This window comes from Agelaius phoeniceus (assembly GCF_051311805.1).
Source record: "Agelaius phoeniceus isolate bAgePho1 chromosome W unlocalized genomic scaffold, bAgePho1.hap1 SUPER_W_unloc_1, whole genome shotgun sequence".
Lineage (NCBI taxonomy): Eukaryota > Metazoa > Chordata > Aves > Passeriformes > Icteridae > Agelaius > Agelaius phoeniceus.
The window spans coordinates 6,276,214-6,293,204 of NW_027509866.1; the positions used below are offsets into that span (position 1 = coordinate 6,276,214).

The 16,991-nt window shown below is 52.3% G+C and overlaps 1 pseudogene; it reads left to right on the top strand.

Moving 5' to 3' along the window:
• The window catches only part of LOC143692467 (uncharacterized), a 43,223-nt pseudogene extending 31,200 nt beyond the window's left edge, over window positions 1-12,023 (top strand).
• The last annotated feature ends 4,968 nt before the right edge of the window (window positions 12,024-16,991 follow it).

Genomic DNA, 16,991 nt, shown 5'->3' on the forward strand with positions numbered 1-16,991 from the left:
CACCTGCACACGCCCATGTTCTTCTTCCTGCTCAACCTGGCCCTCGCTGACCTGGGCTCCATCTGCACCACTGTCCCCAAAGCCATGCACAATTCCCTCTGGGACACCAGCAACATCTCCTACACCGGATGTGCTGCGCAGCTCTTTTCTTTTGTTTTCTGCGCAACTACAGAGTTTTCTTGTGTTTTCCATCTGTTTAGGACTCGGATGTTTTGTGTTCATTGTTTTCTCCTATGTGCAGATCTTCAGGGCTGTGCTGAGGATCCCCTCTGAGCAGGGGCAGCACAAAGCCTTTTCCACCTGCCTCCCTCACCTGGCCGTGCTCTCCCTGTTTGTAAGCACTGCATTGTTTGCCTACCTGAAGCCCCCCTCCATGTCCTTGCCATCCCTGGATCTGGCCCTGTCAGTTCTGTACTCGGTGGTGCCTCCAGCCCTGAACCCCCTCATCTACAGCCTGAGGAACCAGGAGCTCAAGGCTGCAGTGTGGAGACTGATGATTGGATGTTTTCAGAAACATTAAACTGTTGGCCATTTTCTTCTAATTATTTGTAATAAAAGTCACCTTTGATACTTCTTGTTCCTTTGGTTGTGGGTTCTTTCTTTTCTTTTACTGTTTTCATAATGTCCACAAAAAAGCCATTTTTTGTGCCATTTCTCATTTTGTTTCTCTCCACATTTCCCTGTGGAGGCAGACTGTGTCAATGAGGGGCTGCGCTCTTGGTGGCTTTAAAGGAACTAAAGGATCTCTCCCAGCAGAGTTTTCTGCAGAGATGCCCTTGTGTTTCCTTCTGTGGAGCTGCAGCAGCAATGTCTGTGTGCAGAGCTGGGGCAGATCAGTGCTGGCCCAGCAGCTGTGCCCAGCAGCAGCAGCAGCAGCAGCACTTGGTGTTGCCAGTGCTGCTGCCGTGGCCCTGCCCCGCTGCCCTGGTGGCCCTGGTGTTGCTGCAGGGCCTGAGTGCTCTCGGGGCCGGGCACAGCCCTGGGGGTGGCAGTGCCGGGGCTGCAGCAGGGACAGGCCATGGGCACTGCTGGGGCAGCGCTGACGCCTCAGGCCAGGCCCTGGGGGCTGCAGGCTCCTTGCCCAGGCTCTCTCAAGAACATGGCCAGGCCAAGGCTCAGCACAGAAACCCCCGTCAGCAGCCCCAGGCTGGCCATGGGCAGTCTGGGGGCAAACAGCATGTCTGGGGCTCTGCAAGGGCCCTGGGGCAGACGGGAAGGAGCAGCAGAGCAGGGGCTGATCCATGCCCAGTGCGCTGCACAGCCCAGGCCAGCGTCCCAGAGCGTCCTCATGCAGCTGCCAACAACATCCCCCCTCTGCAGCCCTGGCCTCTCCCCCAGCTCACACAGGTGCCCCATCCTTGCAGGCACAGACACGGCAGCACTGCCTCAGCAGCCCCTGTTTGCATTGCACACAGCAGGGCCAGCACCCCCATGCTGTTGCTGTGGGGACATGAACCTGAGGGAGCACAAATGCCATCAGCCCCTGGGGCCAGCAAGGCCTGCGGGACACCAGGGAAACCACTCAGCTTTGTCCTGGCCTCTGCACTCAGCCAGAAAGTTTGTTCCCATCAGCTGGGAGTTTCCTGTGCCACTGCAGACGCTGTTGCTCAGAGCCAGGGCTGCCTGGCAGCCACCCCCAAACTGCCCTAAGCATTTCCTTGGATGAACCTTTGCTTTCTTTACTCTTCCTGGCAAAAATTCCTTCCTCTTTCCCACCCCTGCTCCCTCCCCTGCAATCAGCCCATCTCTTCCCTGCTCCTGCTGGCCACACCATTCCTGATCCAGGCCAGGAGCCATTGGCCTTCTTGGCCACCTCGGCACACTGCTGCCTCATGTCCAGCCTGCTGCCCATCAGGCCCTGCAGGTCCCTTTCTGCCTGGCTGCTCTCCAGCCACTCTGTCCCCAGCCTGTAGTGCTGCAGGGGTTGTTGTGGCCAAAGTGCAGGACCTGGCACTGGGACTTGTTAAACCTCACCTTGTTGGATTTGGGCCCTGGATCCAGCCTGTCCAGGGCCCTGTGCAGAGCCCTCCTACCCTCCAGCAGATCCACACTCACACCCAGCTTGGTGTCATCTGCAAATTTGCTGATGCGGGAATCAATCCCCTCATCCAGACCATCAGTGCAGATATTGAAATCCACGCTGGCTGGCTCTGATCCCTGGGCCATCCTGTGGGTGCCCTGTGATGGCACTCAAGGTGATCTGTTCCATAACCTTGCCGGGCACCCAGGTCAGGCTGACAGGCCTGGAGTTCCCCAGCTCCTCCTTCCAGCCCTTCCTGGGGATGGGCTCACACTGGCACCTCCAGTGCTCTGGGACCTCCCTGCTGAGCCAGGACTGATGGTAAATGATGGAGAGCAGCTTGGGGAGCTCATCCACAGCTCCCTCATCCCCCTGGGATGGATCCCATCTGATCCCATACACCTGTGAGCATCTGAGTGGCTCAGCAGGTCCCCAGCTGCTTCCTCCTGGATTCCAGGGGGCTGTTCTGCTCCCTGTGCCCATCTACCAGCTCAGGAGAACACTTGTCCTGAGAACAACCTGTCCTAATATTGAAAATTGAGACAAACAAGATATTAAGTAGCTTTGTCTTTTACTTATCTTCAGTTGCTCTATTCTCAACTGCATCCAATAAGGAGTAGATGTTCTCCTTCTCCCTCCTTTTGCTATAATTTTTTTATATAAATATTTTTTATTCTTTTTACAAACCGCCAGTTTAAATTCTAATTGAGCTTTCATTTCTTCACATCACTTTCTTCATAACCTAACAACATCCTTAAACACTTCCTGCATTGCTGGTCCTTTTTTCCCCTGAGTTCCCAGAAAAGCTGCATGGGCAGCCAGGACAGTCATTTTCCTCTCTAGATCGTGTTTTGGCACACTGGGACAGGTTGCTCCTTCCCCCTTAAGATTACTTTCTTGAAATTTGTCCATCCTTCCTGGATCCCTTTGTTTTAAAGGGCTCTTTCCTTTCAAAAAATCAGTACCTGATTTGGTACTCCCCAAAGTCTGGGGAGGGCCAAAGTCTGCCCATCCTAATGCCAGTGTAGGAGTTCTGTCGCTGCCCCTCCTTCTTTCATAGAACATTGAAAACTTGATTGTGACCGTGGTCACAAAGGTTTTCAGGATGAAGAAGAGGCAAGAATTTTGACTTTATGATCAGAAGGTTTGATTTATTATTTTATGATATATGTTACATTAAGACTATACTAAAAAGCAATAGAAAGGAAAAGGTTTCTTTAGAAGCTAGCTAAGCTAAGAATAGAAAAGAATGAATAACAAAAATCTGTGTCTCAGACAGAGAGCAAGAGCCAGCTCTGCCATGAGTGGTCAGTAAATCTAAATATCTACAAGAGACCAATCACGGGTCTAGCTGTTGCATTCTACAGTAGCAGATAACCATTGTTTACTTTTAGTTGCTGAAACTGCAGCTTCTCACAAAGAAAAATCCTAAGAAAGGATTTTTCATGAAAGATGTCTGCGACACTTGATTATTTCATGGTCACTGGGCCCCAGGCAGCCTCCGTGTGAACAGCAGCAGACAGAGCTTTCCTTGGCAGTGTCACCAAAAATTCGGTAAAACAGAAAACTCCTTAACCCCAGTGTAGCATTAAGAAGCAGCATTCTTTATTCAGCTGGATGCACAGGGGATAGCTCCTCCCAAAACCGTGAATGCTGAGTAGAGGAAAGTTTCTGTTTATTTTCTGTATTTTGCTCACATATTCATTGATTGTCCTGGACTAAACACACATATGATAATCATTTCCCCCAAAATCATAGACATATTTCCCCTCCCCATGTGTTCTTCTGTCCTGGGGGTCTCTCTGGTGGTCCCTGGAGAACAAGCTCAAGGTATGAGCTCAGCTGGTGGAAACAATTTATCATCTGGTAACATGAGGTCACAGAGTGGGATATGACATGTGGGTTATGTGAGGTCATTGAGAAGCTATGACATCATAGGCCATATCTGTGACACCACATGGCAGAATTCTGACTTCATAGAGCGGATGATGACCTCAGAGATTTGGCTGTGACATCAGAGACCAGCTGTGTGACATTAGAGAATGGGCTGTGACATCCCAGAGGGGCTGTGTGACATCCCAGAGGGGCTGTGTGCCATCCCAGCAGGGCTGTGTCAGGTCACTGGGTTGGTCACTCGGCCCCAGCTCCCCCTCACAGTTTCTCCCAACAAGTCCAATGCTGTCCATGCCCAGTGGGGTCCCTGTCCCCCGGGATCCCCCCGGCCCACCTGGAGCCACAGCCTCCACCAAAGGATGTTCCACAGGATCCACCCCAGAGCCTGACATGGGGACAAGGGGCCAGGGCTGTGTGACCAGGACATCAAGGACGGGGATTCTCCAGGTCACTGTGGCCTGGGTTGGGTTGCCCAGGGCAGGAAAGATGTCTGGCAGCTGGAGCAGGGTCTGGGAAGGGCCTCCAAGGTGGGGCTGGAGCCCTTGGGCTGTGAGCAGAGGCTGAGGGAGCTGGGCTTGTCCAGCCCAGAGCAGGGAAGGCTGAGGGGCTCCTCATCCCAGCCTGGCAGTGCCAGCGAGGAGGGGATGGAGAACACAGAGCCAGGCTCTTCCCCGGGGGCCTGGTGGGAGACAAAAGCCAATGGGTGGAAGGGGAAAGAGGGGAGATCAGCCAGGACAGGAGGAGATGAAATGAGTCAGGCTGGTTTCAGCATTTCCTCAGCACCAAAAGCAGCCTGACCTCCCTTCTCCATCCACCACTGACAGCTTTGCAAATCAGGAATTGTTGGAGCTGTTTTGCCACCACTCCAGGAGGAGCATTCTAATACAAGAACTTAGTTGTGCTTATATCTGTCACAGAACCACATTTGTCTGAAATTAATTTTAGTATGGAAATCACTTGTGGATGGTGGACTCCTCAGACACTGCTGGAACTTTGAACATAGCTCAGAGAAGAGCGTGATTGTTATTAAATGGTGTCCTGTTCAACAGGGGTCTCCAGGCCATGAGGAGAAACTTTCTGTGCCTCTGAGTCTCACCAGTTCCTGACCCCCAAAGGACACAAACCTGATGAGTTGTGGTTCCCAATCCAGAGGCTGCACTTGCACCTCCCTCCATCCCCAGAGCAGAGCTCCCTTGTCCAAGAAAGTCCGTGGCAAAGGAGGGATGAAGGAAACAGGACAGGCTAAGGGGATCAGGGGCAGAGCACAGTCAGGGATTTGGGGTGGTTGTGAGCCCAGGGCAGGACCCAGCCCTTGGCCTTGGTGAATCTCATCCAATTGTCCTGGGGCCCATGGCTCCAGCCTGTCCAGATCCCTCTGCAGAGCTTCCTGCCCTCCAGCACAGCCACACTCCCACCCAGCCTGGGCTCACCTGGGAACTGACTGAGGGTGCCCTCAATGGCCTCGTCCAGATCAGCAATAAAGAGATTTCACTGACCTGGCCCCAGTCCTGAGCCCTGGGGACACGCCTGGATGTGACTCCATTCCTCAGCTGCTCTGAGTGCCAGGGGTTGGATGAGGGAAATGGTAGAAGGGGGAAGGGACAAATTGTGATTGACTGTCAGCCATGAAGGGTCTTAATTTTCATATCTGTTCAGGCTGCATTAGGAGGTGCTAGAGGTCAATATCAACTGGGGATTGCTGACACCAATCTATGAACAGGAAAAGAAAACTTAACAGGACAGTTCTCTCTTCATTGTTTTCATTACAGAATACTCACTTTAAATACATTCTGAAATTTGTCTAATTAACCACAGAAGAATTAAAAGCTTGAATGATTCCCAGGGGGTTTCCATGTTTGGGTATTTTGAGCAAATGTTTATGAGCTTTTCACACTGAATTCATAAATTGAAGAACTCAAGACAGAAGAGGCCTCTGGAGTAATAAAATTCATCAGCAACCTCCAAATGGCTGAGGATCCATCCCCATGGGAGCAGCAAGGAACAGAAATGGGTACAGCTTTGTGGCTGCCCCAGCTTTGGCATGGGCCCTGGGCCTGGAGCAGGAGCAGCTCTTGAGGGCCCCAAGGCCGGGGCTCTGGTGCTGCCCTGGGCAGATGGGATGGCAGCAGGGGCTGCAGAGCTCTCAGCACCTCAGGCCGAGGGGAGCAGGGCAGCCAGGGAGCCTCCTTTGGCCTTGGCCAAGCACCTTCCCCCATGGCTGGGGCTGAGTCCTGTGGCAGCTGCAGCTGCTGCTGTGCCCTTGGCAGGGGCTGAGGCCGTGGGGCCAGTGCCCAGAGCAGCCTGGCCTGAGCAGAGCTGTGGGGCCAGAGCCGGCTGGGCTGGGCTGGGCTCAGAGAGGCCCTTGGTGCTGCCCAGAGCTCAGGGCAGCTGGCAGAGCTTGCAGGGAGCTGGGCTGGGCTCCGAGAGCCTGGCCCAGAAACCATCAGTGTCCATCTCAGCCTGGCTGAGCGTGCAGGGGCAGGACTCAGGCCAGGCCTTGTGGGGCAGGGCCAGCGCCTGTGCAAGGCATTGCAAACAGGCAAGTGGCCCAGAGAGGAGGCTGCTCTGTGCCCTTGGTGCCATGGACAGAGCAGGGAGGGGGCCCAGGACATTTGTCAGCGCCAGCCTCTGTGCCCATGCGTTGGCAGCCCTGGCTGCTGAGCCCAGCTTTGGGCTGGGCTGAGTTTGGCTGTGGCCCAGCTCCATCCTCCTGCAGGGCTCAGGGCCTGTTCCCGGCCATGGCCAGCCCTTGCCGGCCTCTCTGCTGGCCCAGAGGCTGGCAGAGCCCGGGGCAGGGCTGTCTGTGCAGCCCCACAGGTGCCACGGGCTCTGCAGGAGCTGGCAGAGGCTGCCCAGCAGGGAGGCCATGGGGCACAGAGCCCCAAGGCTGCTGTGGGCACCACGGCACAGGGGCCGTTCCCAGCCGCAATGCTCCTGGCCTGGGCTGGGCCTGCACAGGGGCTGGGCCACCATGGCTGGGCCAGCACAGGGCCACAAAGGGGCCACGCAGCCGCTCACGGGGCTGACAGCAAGGCCAGGCACACACAAGCAATTGCTCAGCATGGCCTGCTCTGGCCAGGCCTGACTGGGCCAAAGGCAGAGCTCAGCTGCCTTTGGGGGCTGCAGCAACACTCCAGAGCCCAAAGAGCCTCCATGGCTGGGCTGGAGACCAAGGCTGCAGCAGGGAAATGCAGGTCTGCTGCGGGATGGGGAGGCCATTGAATTCCAGCACACACCTCAGCTCTCTGATGATCCCGGCACCATGCTGGGCCCTGTTTCAGACTGGAGCAGAGCAGATGTTGATGGCACAGGAGCCCTGCGGGGCTGTCAGGGACCTGCAGCTTTCAAGGTGCTCTGCTCTCCCTCAGGTGCTCTGGGAGAGATCCAATCCCAGCTCAGGGCACCTCAGGGCACAAGTGGCACTGCCTGTTCATGTCCACAAAACTGATGTCTGCCTGGAAAGGGGCAAAGGTTTTAATAACTCTTAGTTTCATAATATAGAAGCAAATCTTTATTATCTGGGTCATCTGAGTACTTTTAAGGAATGTTTTCCCATCAGAAACAGGCATTTCCTGGAAGTGTACTGATGGCAAAAGGAGAAGAAATACTGATCTTGCCCTTCCTTCACCAATATTCAGTCTATTATTTAATCTTTCTTTTCCATCAGGTGTTTCCAGCTCTCCTGTTTAAATGTCCATGTCTAAGGACATTTCTTCTCTTAGAGCAGGTGGATCTATGTACTTCCTGCTGCTCCCAGATTTGCTCCTCTAGATCCTCTCTGGTCATTCAAGTGCCTCTCAATTGAGTGGTTTCATGCTTTGAGCTGCAAGAAGTTGCCCAATATTTCTGAAGTTGAAATGAATAAATAATTAAACATCATCTCAATTGTGTTTATATGTATCACAGCATTGTGTTTTCTTATGTCTTTGTCTAAAACTGTTCCTGTACAGAAATCCCTTGGAGATGGTGGACATGTCAGATGCTGCTGGAACATCCCAGAGAGGTGAGGGAAGAGCTGTGATGGTTATTAAACTGTTCAAATGTTCATCTTCTATTTGTTGGCAAGAATCCTTTCTGTGCCTCTGAGTGTCACCAGGCCCTGAGCCCAAAGGACACAAACCTGATGAGTTGTGGTTCCCACTGCAGGGGCTGCACTTGGACCTTGGCTCTGCACAGGAGAGCTCTTCATCCCCTTTCTCTCTTTTCCTCCCTCTGGGCATGGAGGGAGCTCCTGACTTCAGCCTGTGACTCGTGTGTGCAAAGAGCAAATCTGGGCAGAATCAGGGCAGGGAGGGTTTGGGGGGACCTTGGGATCTGTGCTGGTCACAGAAGGTGTTTTCCATTGCTCTGAGACTGTCTGCTGTGCAAAGTGGATTTAACACCCAGCAGAGGAATGACTTTTGCATTATGGAGCTGTGCCTTCCCTTGGCTTTGTTGGCTGACAAGAAATGAACATCCCTCTGTGTCTCGGGCAGCTCCTTCTCCAAGGAAAGCAGGTGGGAGTTGGAGCCAAGGAGCTGAAAGCTGCAGGTGCAGCCTGGGCTGAAGGGAGCTGAGATTTGCACAAGGCTGCTCTGAGTGCCAGGGCTTGGATGGGGGAAATGGTGGGGTGGGGGTAGGGACAGAGTCTGATTGATTGTCAGCCAGGAAGGGTCTTGATTTTCATATCCATTCAAACTGCATGAGGAGGTACTTGGATTCAGTGTCAATTGGAGATTGCACAAATCAATGAATTAACAGGAAAGCAAAACTAAAAGGACTTTAAAAATCTTTTCTCACTGTCTTTTTAAATAACAGGTATTTAGTTTGAATACACTACTGAGATCTACTTAACCACAGATGATTTGAAAATTAAAATCAAATGATTCCCAGAGGCTTGGCTTGTTCAGGTGTTCTGAATGTTAATGAGCCCTGGGACACTGAATTCCTGCACTGAAGAGCTGAAGGCTGAACAAGCCTCTGGAGCAGTGAAATTCAGCAGCAGCCTCCAAGTTGCTGAGGATGTCAGCAGCCCCCAGTGAGGCCATCCCTGCCCAGAGACCGTGGGGGAATGGGCAGACAAGGAGAGCGTCCCTGGGGCTGGGGCAGCACAACTCAGAGGCACCAGCGGCTCCAGCTGGGCAATGGAGTGTGGAATGTGGCTGGGAAAGCCCTGCCTGGGCTGGGCCAAGCAGGACACACAAGCCCTGACCCCCATCCCCCAAAAAACTCTCTTGAGGAGACATTTAAAGGAATTACAATTGTTTGTGCCCTCTGAGTTGGATGTGCTGGAGAAATACCAACAAGGGATTCTGAGGAGCTCAAAAGAACTAAACAGCTTTTACTGGGTACTTTAGAAAATGAGACAAACTTTGGCCATAGGTTAAAATTATACTCAATCAGCAGAAAACACTTTTCAAATCATTAATTTGGCCCATTCCACTTCACAACTCTAAGCCTATTCAATTTAAAGTTAATCAAAATATTCAAGACAACAGATTAGAGGAAGTAGACAGAGAAAGGAAGACAAATAAGATACAGAGAAGCACACACACACAGCTACCAACTCCTGGGTTCCAGCAGTGTTCAGATGGAAATTCCAAGAGGAGGGAGGGTCAAGATGTGTGCTTGCCTTGTGGTCAGCCTTTTTACCCCCTGGTCTTCCTGGGCCCTTCCCCCAGGTGGGGCTTGGGCTCATTTGGTCCCTCAGGAGCTGGGCTGGGGCTGCAGAGGTGGCTGTGGAGCATTGCCTGTGCTGTGCCAGGGACTGGCAGCCACTGCTGGGCTGGGATAGAGGCTCTGGGGGGATTGGGGTTCCAGGGCAGGGCAAGGCTGGACCTGCCCCTTCCTCCCCCACACATGAAAGATTTTGAGCCAACAGTCTCCTTGGGACTGTCACAATAGGGAATGCTGGAGGTGATATTCCAATTCTGGCCATGGGCACCTGGACTAGAAGGACAGTTCTTATTCCTAAGAAGTGAAGTACAGAGCCCCAGTGTTTGGAAGGCAGGCGAGATCATCACTAGGCCAAGGCCAGCCAGACTTGTCAGGAATGGCAAATTTTGTCTGGGAACAGACTTTGAATTTACGGAATTTTGGACGTGGAACCACAATCTCAGCCCTCTGCGCCTGGAGAAGCAGGACATTTCTTTCCCATAGGAAGGAATGTACGGAGCCTTCCCCAATGTTTTGGGGACAGATGGAAAATGTCTCTTGTGAAACCACTGAGAGACAGACTTGTCCTGGCAATATTCCTATGGAACAATCCCTGTGTATAAGGAAATTTGGAGCTGAAATCCCTGAAGTTCTGGGCATGGGTGCTTGGAGGAGGACAGATCCTTTCCATTGGAAAGGAAAGCATGGAGCCCGAGTGTTTCAGCAGCAGAAGAGAAGAGACCCTCAACATGCCAAGGTCAGTTGGACCAGTCAGGTGGTCCATGGGAGGCCAAACCAGCCAGACCTGTTCTGTGTAACCTTGGTTTTGTGGGGGCTCACAGTGTCACAATGGCCCCTTGATTACAGGAAGACCTGCAGTGTCACAATGGACGTTTGGTTCAATGGGGTCCCACAATGTTAAAATGGCCCCTAGGTTCCAGAAGGCCCTGCAGTGTCACAATGGTCCCAAGGATTCCATGAGGCCTTGCAGTGTCACAGTCGTCTCTGTCGTTCCCCAGGCCCCACAAGGTCATGGGACTCCTCTGTTCCATGAGCCCTGCAATGTCACAATGGACCTTTGGACCCTGGGGGTTTGCAGTGTCACAATGGTCTCCTTTGGCTCCACAGTGTCACAATGGACCACTGATGACACAAGGCCCTGCAATGTCACAATGGACCTTTGGTTCCATTCAGTCCTGCAGTGTCACAAAGGCCTCTTGGTTTCAGGAGGCCCCACAGTATCACAATGATCCTCTTGGTTCTGTGGGGACCCCCAGGGTCACAATGGTCTCACTGGTTCCATGAGGCCTGACAGTGTCACAATGCTTTGCTTATTCCATGGGGCCTTATAGTGTCACAATGGTCTCCATGATCCCATGAGTCCTCTCAGTGTCACAATGGCCCCTTGATTTCATGAGGCTGTGAAGTGTCTTAGTGGTCTCTCCATTGCTTCATGAGGCCTTGCAATGTCACAATGAACCTTTGGCTCCATGGGGTCTTGCAGTGTCACAATGGCCCCTTGGTTCCATGAAACCCCAAAGTGTCACAATGGTCTCCACAGTTCCATGAGGCCCCGTGGTGTCACAATGGAACCTTGGTTTGATGGGGCCGCTCAGTGTCACAATAATCCCTGCATTCCATGGAGCCACACAGTGTCAGTATGCTCCTCTTGGTTCCATGAGGCCCCACAGTGTCACAATGGTCCCTTGGTCTCACAGGGCCCCACAGTGTCACAATGGTCCCTTGGTCTCACAGGGCCCCACAGTGTCACAATGCTCCCTTGGTTCCATGGGCCCTGTGCTGCTGCATTCCCCCCTCCCCTTCTCAGGCCGCCCTGCCAGCTGAGAAATGCTCCTTGGGGCTCGGCCTTGGCCAACAGCCCCTGGGCTCAGCTCCTCTGCAGCTCATCACAAACACTGTCTGCTCCAGGCACTGCTGCTGCCCAACCAGCTCCTGCTTTCTGGAGGATCAGCCCTGGGAACTGGTTTTGTTCCCTCAGTGGCACAACATCCCTGTTCTCACACTGCCAAAGAAAGCTGTTGATGCCAAGTGCAGCCAGGATGAAACATTGCCTGCAGGTAAGGTTAATTCACAAGGTCTGTTGTTTTGCAGAGAGAGAGAGAGAAAAAAACTCCACAAATTTATGAAAGTTGTAAAGCCACTATGTTTATTACAGCACTGGACGCATGCAGAGATTACTCTCTGTAAAAGGCATGCATACCTCTGGGAACTTCAGGTCCCTTTTTATCCTCCTCTCAAATACATATGCATACAGTTTCACAATAGGTTCATACATATTCATTTTTATGAATTTCACGTGACATTTGCTGCTAGTTCTTCTTTATCAGAAAGAATTCCTAGGTCAGGCTGACCTGCTTTTACAGCAGTCTTTCTGTCTCTCTTTATCACCCTCTGTCTCGTGTCCCCCCCCACACCCCCCCTTATCTCTGTCTTTCGTTGATGCAGTTTGCCTTGAGCCTAGGCCTTGCAGTCAGGCTACACAGACTTAGAGGTGTTCATTTCACCTAAATCAAAATGGATTTCTACTCTGGGGAATTTTTACTCTGTTTCACTATGTGAAGTTAAATGCTGCTAAGAGTTGTTCTTTTGCTAAGTTGTTATGTTTAATTTAAGTTATTAGCTGAGTTAAATACTGTTAAATGTTAATCCTCTATTAAACAAAAAGTCATAGGTTATACGTTAGGTTAAATTCTGTTAGCTGCTGGTGGGGTTTTTTTGGTTAAATTGTCCCCTTAAGTTTGAGCTCTGTTAAGCTTTCAGGCCGTATTCCTTTTATCCTTGCCCTCACTGTCCTTGTGTCACACACACACACACACACACAGGGACAGTTCTCACTTCATTTCTGGTTTGATTGCCTGGATTTTGTTTGGTTTTGCTGTTGCTTTGTTTCCCTGCTGTGCCTGAAGTGTCCAGTCAGGAGCAGAGTGACTCTTGCCAAGGAACTTTGTGCTGCTGTCCCTTAATATTAAATCTGGTTTTTGCTGATCCCTTGCTGGGGATTTTTTCAGCGCTCTCAAGGCCTCGTTGGTACCAGGGTGAAGGAGCCCTGGCCCAGGCTCTGGCCCTGGGGGACACGGGGACGCTGCCGGGGGGTCCCTGTCCCCCTGTGCCACCCCCAGGGCCCCGGCCCCCGTCCCCATGTCAGGCTCTGGGGTCGATCTCGTGGAACATCCTCTGGGGGAGGCTGCAGCGCCGGGGGCGGGGGGACCCAGGGGTACAGGGGACCCCGCTGTGCACGAGCAGGGTTGGACTGCTCTGGGGGGAACTGTGAGGGGGGGCCGGGGCAGAGTGACCTCCCCAGTGACCTCACACAGCCCCTGTGATGTCACACAGCCCCTGGGATGTCACACAGCCCCTGTGATGTCACACAGCCATCTCTGTGATGTCACACAGCCTCCTGTGATGTCACACAGACTTCCTGTGTTGTCACACATCGCCTGTGATGTCACAGCTCACTCTGGGACATCACAACCCACCCTTGTGATGTCACAGAGCAAACTCTGGTATTTCACCCTGGAATGTCATGCAGCTGCACTGTTATGTTGCAAAAGACCCTGGGATGTCAGAAAGCCACCATTTGATGTCAGAATCTGCTCTGTGATGTTTCACAGCCACCCGGTGATGTCACAACCCACTCCCTCATTTCACAGAGCCACCCTCTATGATGGCAAGGTCTGCTCTATGGCCTCACACTATGATGTCACAGACAGTTGTGTGATGTCACAACCCCCTCAGTGATGTCACAAAACCCTCTCTGGGATGTCATACTAACACTCTGTTATGTCACAGCACACACTTTGACCTCACAGCCAGCTCTATGATGTCATACAGCCATGCCATGATGTCAGAGCCTGCTCTGTGATGTCACAGAATCCCCTCTATGATGCTGTAGCTGCTCAGTGACCTCTCACAACAAACTCTGTGATGTCATTGCCCAATCTGTGACCTCACACAGCCCACTCTGTGCTGTCACACAGCCCCTTGCTGACATCACAGCTGCTCTGTGCCTCCATGACACAGCCACAGAGGTGCCCCCTCAGGCTTTGGTGCTCTTTTCATCAGAGTCAGTCCCCAGAGAGGGCTCAAAAATTTCTCGGGAACTCAAACTTAGATTGAAACACTGAAGTTTCTTGTACTTTAAATAGATTCCTGTGAGGCACAAGAGTGACAAAGTGTCCCCACGTTCCAGGTAGAGCAGAACACTGGAGGCAGTGATGACAGCTGGGGACAAGCAAGGCAAAGGTGTCTCTTCTTGGCCCCTGCACGCTCAGCCAGGCTGAGATGGACACTGATGGTTTCTGGGCCAGGCTCTCGGAGCCCAGCCCAGCTCCCTGCAAGCTCTGCCAGCTGCCCTGAGCTCTGGGCAGCACCAAGGGCCTCTCTGAGCCCAGCCCAGCCCAGCTGGCTCTGGCCCCACAGCTCTGCTCAGGCCAGGCTGCTCTGGGCACTGGCCCCACGGCCTCAGCCCCTGCCAAGGGCACAGCAGCAGCTGCAGCTGCCACAGGACTCAGCCCCAGCCATGGGGGAAGGTGCTTGGCCAAGGCCAAAGGAGGCTCCCTGGCTGCCCTGCTCCCCTGGGGCTGAGGTGCTGAGAGCTCTGCAGCCCCTGCTGCCATCCCATCTGCCCAGGGCAGCACCAGAGCCCTGGCCTTGGGGCCCTCAAGAGCTGCTCCTGCTCCAGGCCCAGGGCCCATGCCAAAGCTGGGGCAGCCACAAAGCTGTGCCCATTGCTGTTCATTGCTGCTCTGCATGGGCATGGATCCTCAGCCACTTGGAGGTTGCTGATGAATTTTACTGCTCCAGAGGCCTCTTCTTTCTTGAGCTCCTCAGTTCAAGAATTCACTGAAAAAGGCTCATAAACATTTGTTCTAAAGACCCAAACAAGAAAAGCCCCATCGAATAATTTTAGTTTTCAATTCTTCTGTGGTTAATTAGACACATTTCACAAGTGTATTCAAATTGAATCTGCTATATTGAAAAAAAAAAGCAGAGACAACTGTTTTGTCCTGTTTTTTTTCCGTGTTTATAGTTTGGTATCAGCAATTTTCAATTGATATTGACCCCCAGCAACATCTAATGCAGTCTGAATAGATAAGATCAAGACCTTTCATGGCTGAAAATCAATCAGACTTTGTCCCCACCCTCTCCCCACCATTTCCCTCATCCAACCCCTGGCACTCCTATGGATCAGGAATGGTGTGGCCAGGAGGACCGTCACACTGGGATCTTTTCTCCTGAGAATCTGGGAAGCTTCATCTTTTCCATGTTTTGCTACTTTGGAATGCGATTTAGAGAATTGTTTACCCCCCAGGTAAAATCGTTCCTACTTGATGACCAATCAGACGTCCAGCCCGTTTGGGACTCTGGTCAGTCACAAGATTTTATTATCATTCCATTCCTTTACTTCCTAGCCTTTGGATGAAATCCTTTCTTTTATTCTTTTAGTATGGTTTTAATATATCATTTTCTTTTAATATAATATATATCATAAAATAATAAATCAGCCTTATGAAACATGGAGTCAAGATTTTCATCTCTTCCCTCATCCTGGGACCCCTGCGAACACCACCACAGAGGACCAGGGCAGTGATTCTTCCCCTGTGCTCAGCACTGCTTGGGCAGCACCTCGAGTGCTGTGTCCAGTTCTGGGCCCCCAATTTAGGAAGGACATGGAGGGGCTGGAGCCTGTCCAGAGAAAGGCAACAAGGCTGGGGAGGGGTCTGGAGCACAAGTTCAGTGAGGAGTGGCTGAGGGAGCTGGAGTTGTTTATCCTGGAGAAGAGGAGGATCAGGGGAGACCTCATCACTCTCTACAACTCCCTGACAGGAGGGTGCACCCAGGTGGGGGTCGGGCTCTTTTCCCAGGGAACAGTGACAGGACAAGAGGACACAGCCTTCAGCTGCACCAGGTAAAGTTTAGGCTGGACATTAGGAAATATTTTCCACACAAAGGGGGATTGGACATTGGAATGGGCAGCCCAGGGAGGTGAATGAGTCACCATCCCTGGAAGTGTTTAAGGAAAGACTGGATGTGGCACTCAGTGCCATGGCCTGGGTGACAAGGTGGTGTTGGGTCCCAGGTTGGACTTGATGCTCCCCAAGGTCTTTTCCAGCCTGGCTGATTCTCTGATGATTGTGACATTGCAGGGCCCTGGGGAAGCAAGGGGCCATTGTGACACTGCAGGGCCTGGTGGCACTAAGAGGACCATGGTGACACTGCATACGACATGGCAGCACAGAGCCAAGGGGCCATGGTGACACTGTGGGGCTGGATGGAAGCAAGGAGTCCATGGTGACAGTCTGGGTCCTGCTGGAACCAGGATTTCCCTCTGCTCTAGTGCAGTTCACTAGGTAGGTTTCGTGCTCCAGTTATGGAGAAATATTTCAACAAGCTTCTAGGAAATACATATTTCTATTTGAAAAGGTGCCTTTTATTGCTGTCCTATTACACAAGAGGTGATTGCAGCATTCTGTGACTGATATTGATCCAGGGACTCTCCTAAGGAGGTCTGGCCTGGTCAGAGAAGCTGTGCCTTTAAGTCTGACCCAGTGAGGACAACCTTGCTCCACATTCCCCAACCCCATCCTTTCTCTCCTCACTCACCTGGGACCTGCTTTGCTTGGTGAACTGGCTGCACAAAACCAAAGAGCGGCTTTTCTTCTTTTATTTTTTGAAGCAATCTAAAACTCTTTGAGTTTCCCCATTGCAAACAGAAATCCTCCTCAAGTGTGTGCCAAGCCCAAGCTGCCACCAAGAGCACTCCAGGCCTGCCTGGGCCAGCTGTGAGGGTGGATCATCACCCGAACCTGCACTGGGCCATTGCAGGGGCTGTTGCCATGGACACTGCACTGACCCCACTGCTGGCTTTGGGTGCCATGGCAACCCCCATCAGTTCAGGTTTCCTTGGAAACCAGCCCAAGGAGCCATTTCTGCAGCCAGGTTCCATGGCCCCTTGCCTGCAGAGCTGTTGCTGCCCTGGGCTCCCATGGCAACCCTGAGGACAAAGCAGTGCCAAGGCTGTTCCAGGTACAATTGCAGTGACACTCGTTGGTGCCACCAGGTGCCATGGCAATGGACACAGGGACCCGTTCCTTAGATTGGTGCCAAGGCAACCAATGCCCAGACCCATTGTGGTGGTTGGTGGCCATGGAAAGCTGCCCTGGTGTTGCCTTCTTGTGAAGGCCGCGATGACCTGGTTTCAGGGTCCAGCACTTCGATCTCCTTTTGTGGGATCCCTTGTGGCCAATAACGGACGCTGACACCAATGTGGTGGACGGTTAAAGGCGTTTATTGAGAGGTCTTAAGGGTATTTATGGACTAAGGGGTCTCTCTACGTCAGACAGGGGTTTGGCTATACTTTCTAGGGTTAGTATGGAGTGGAAAGTTACTGGCATGCATAGGTTAGGGGGGCTACACGTCTGGC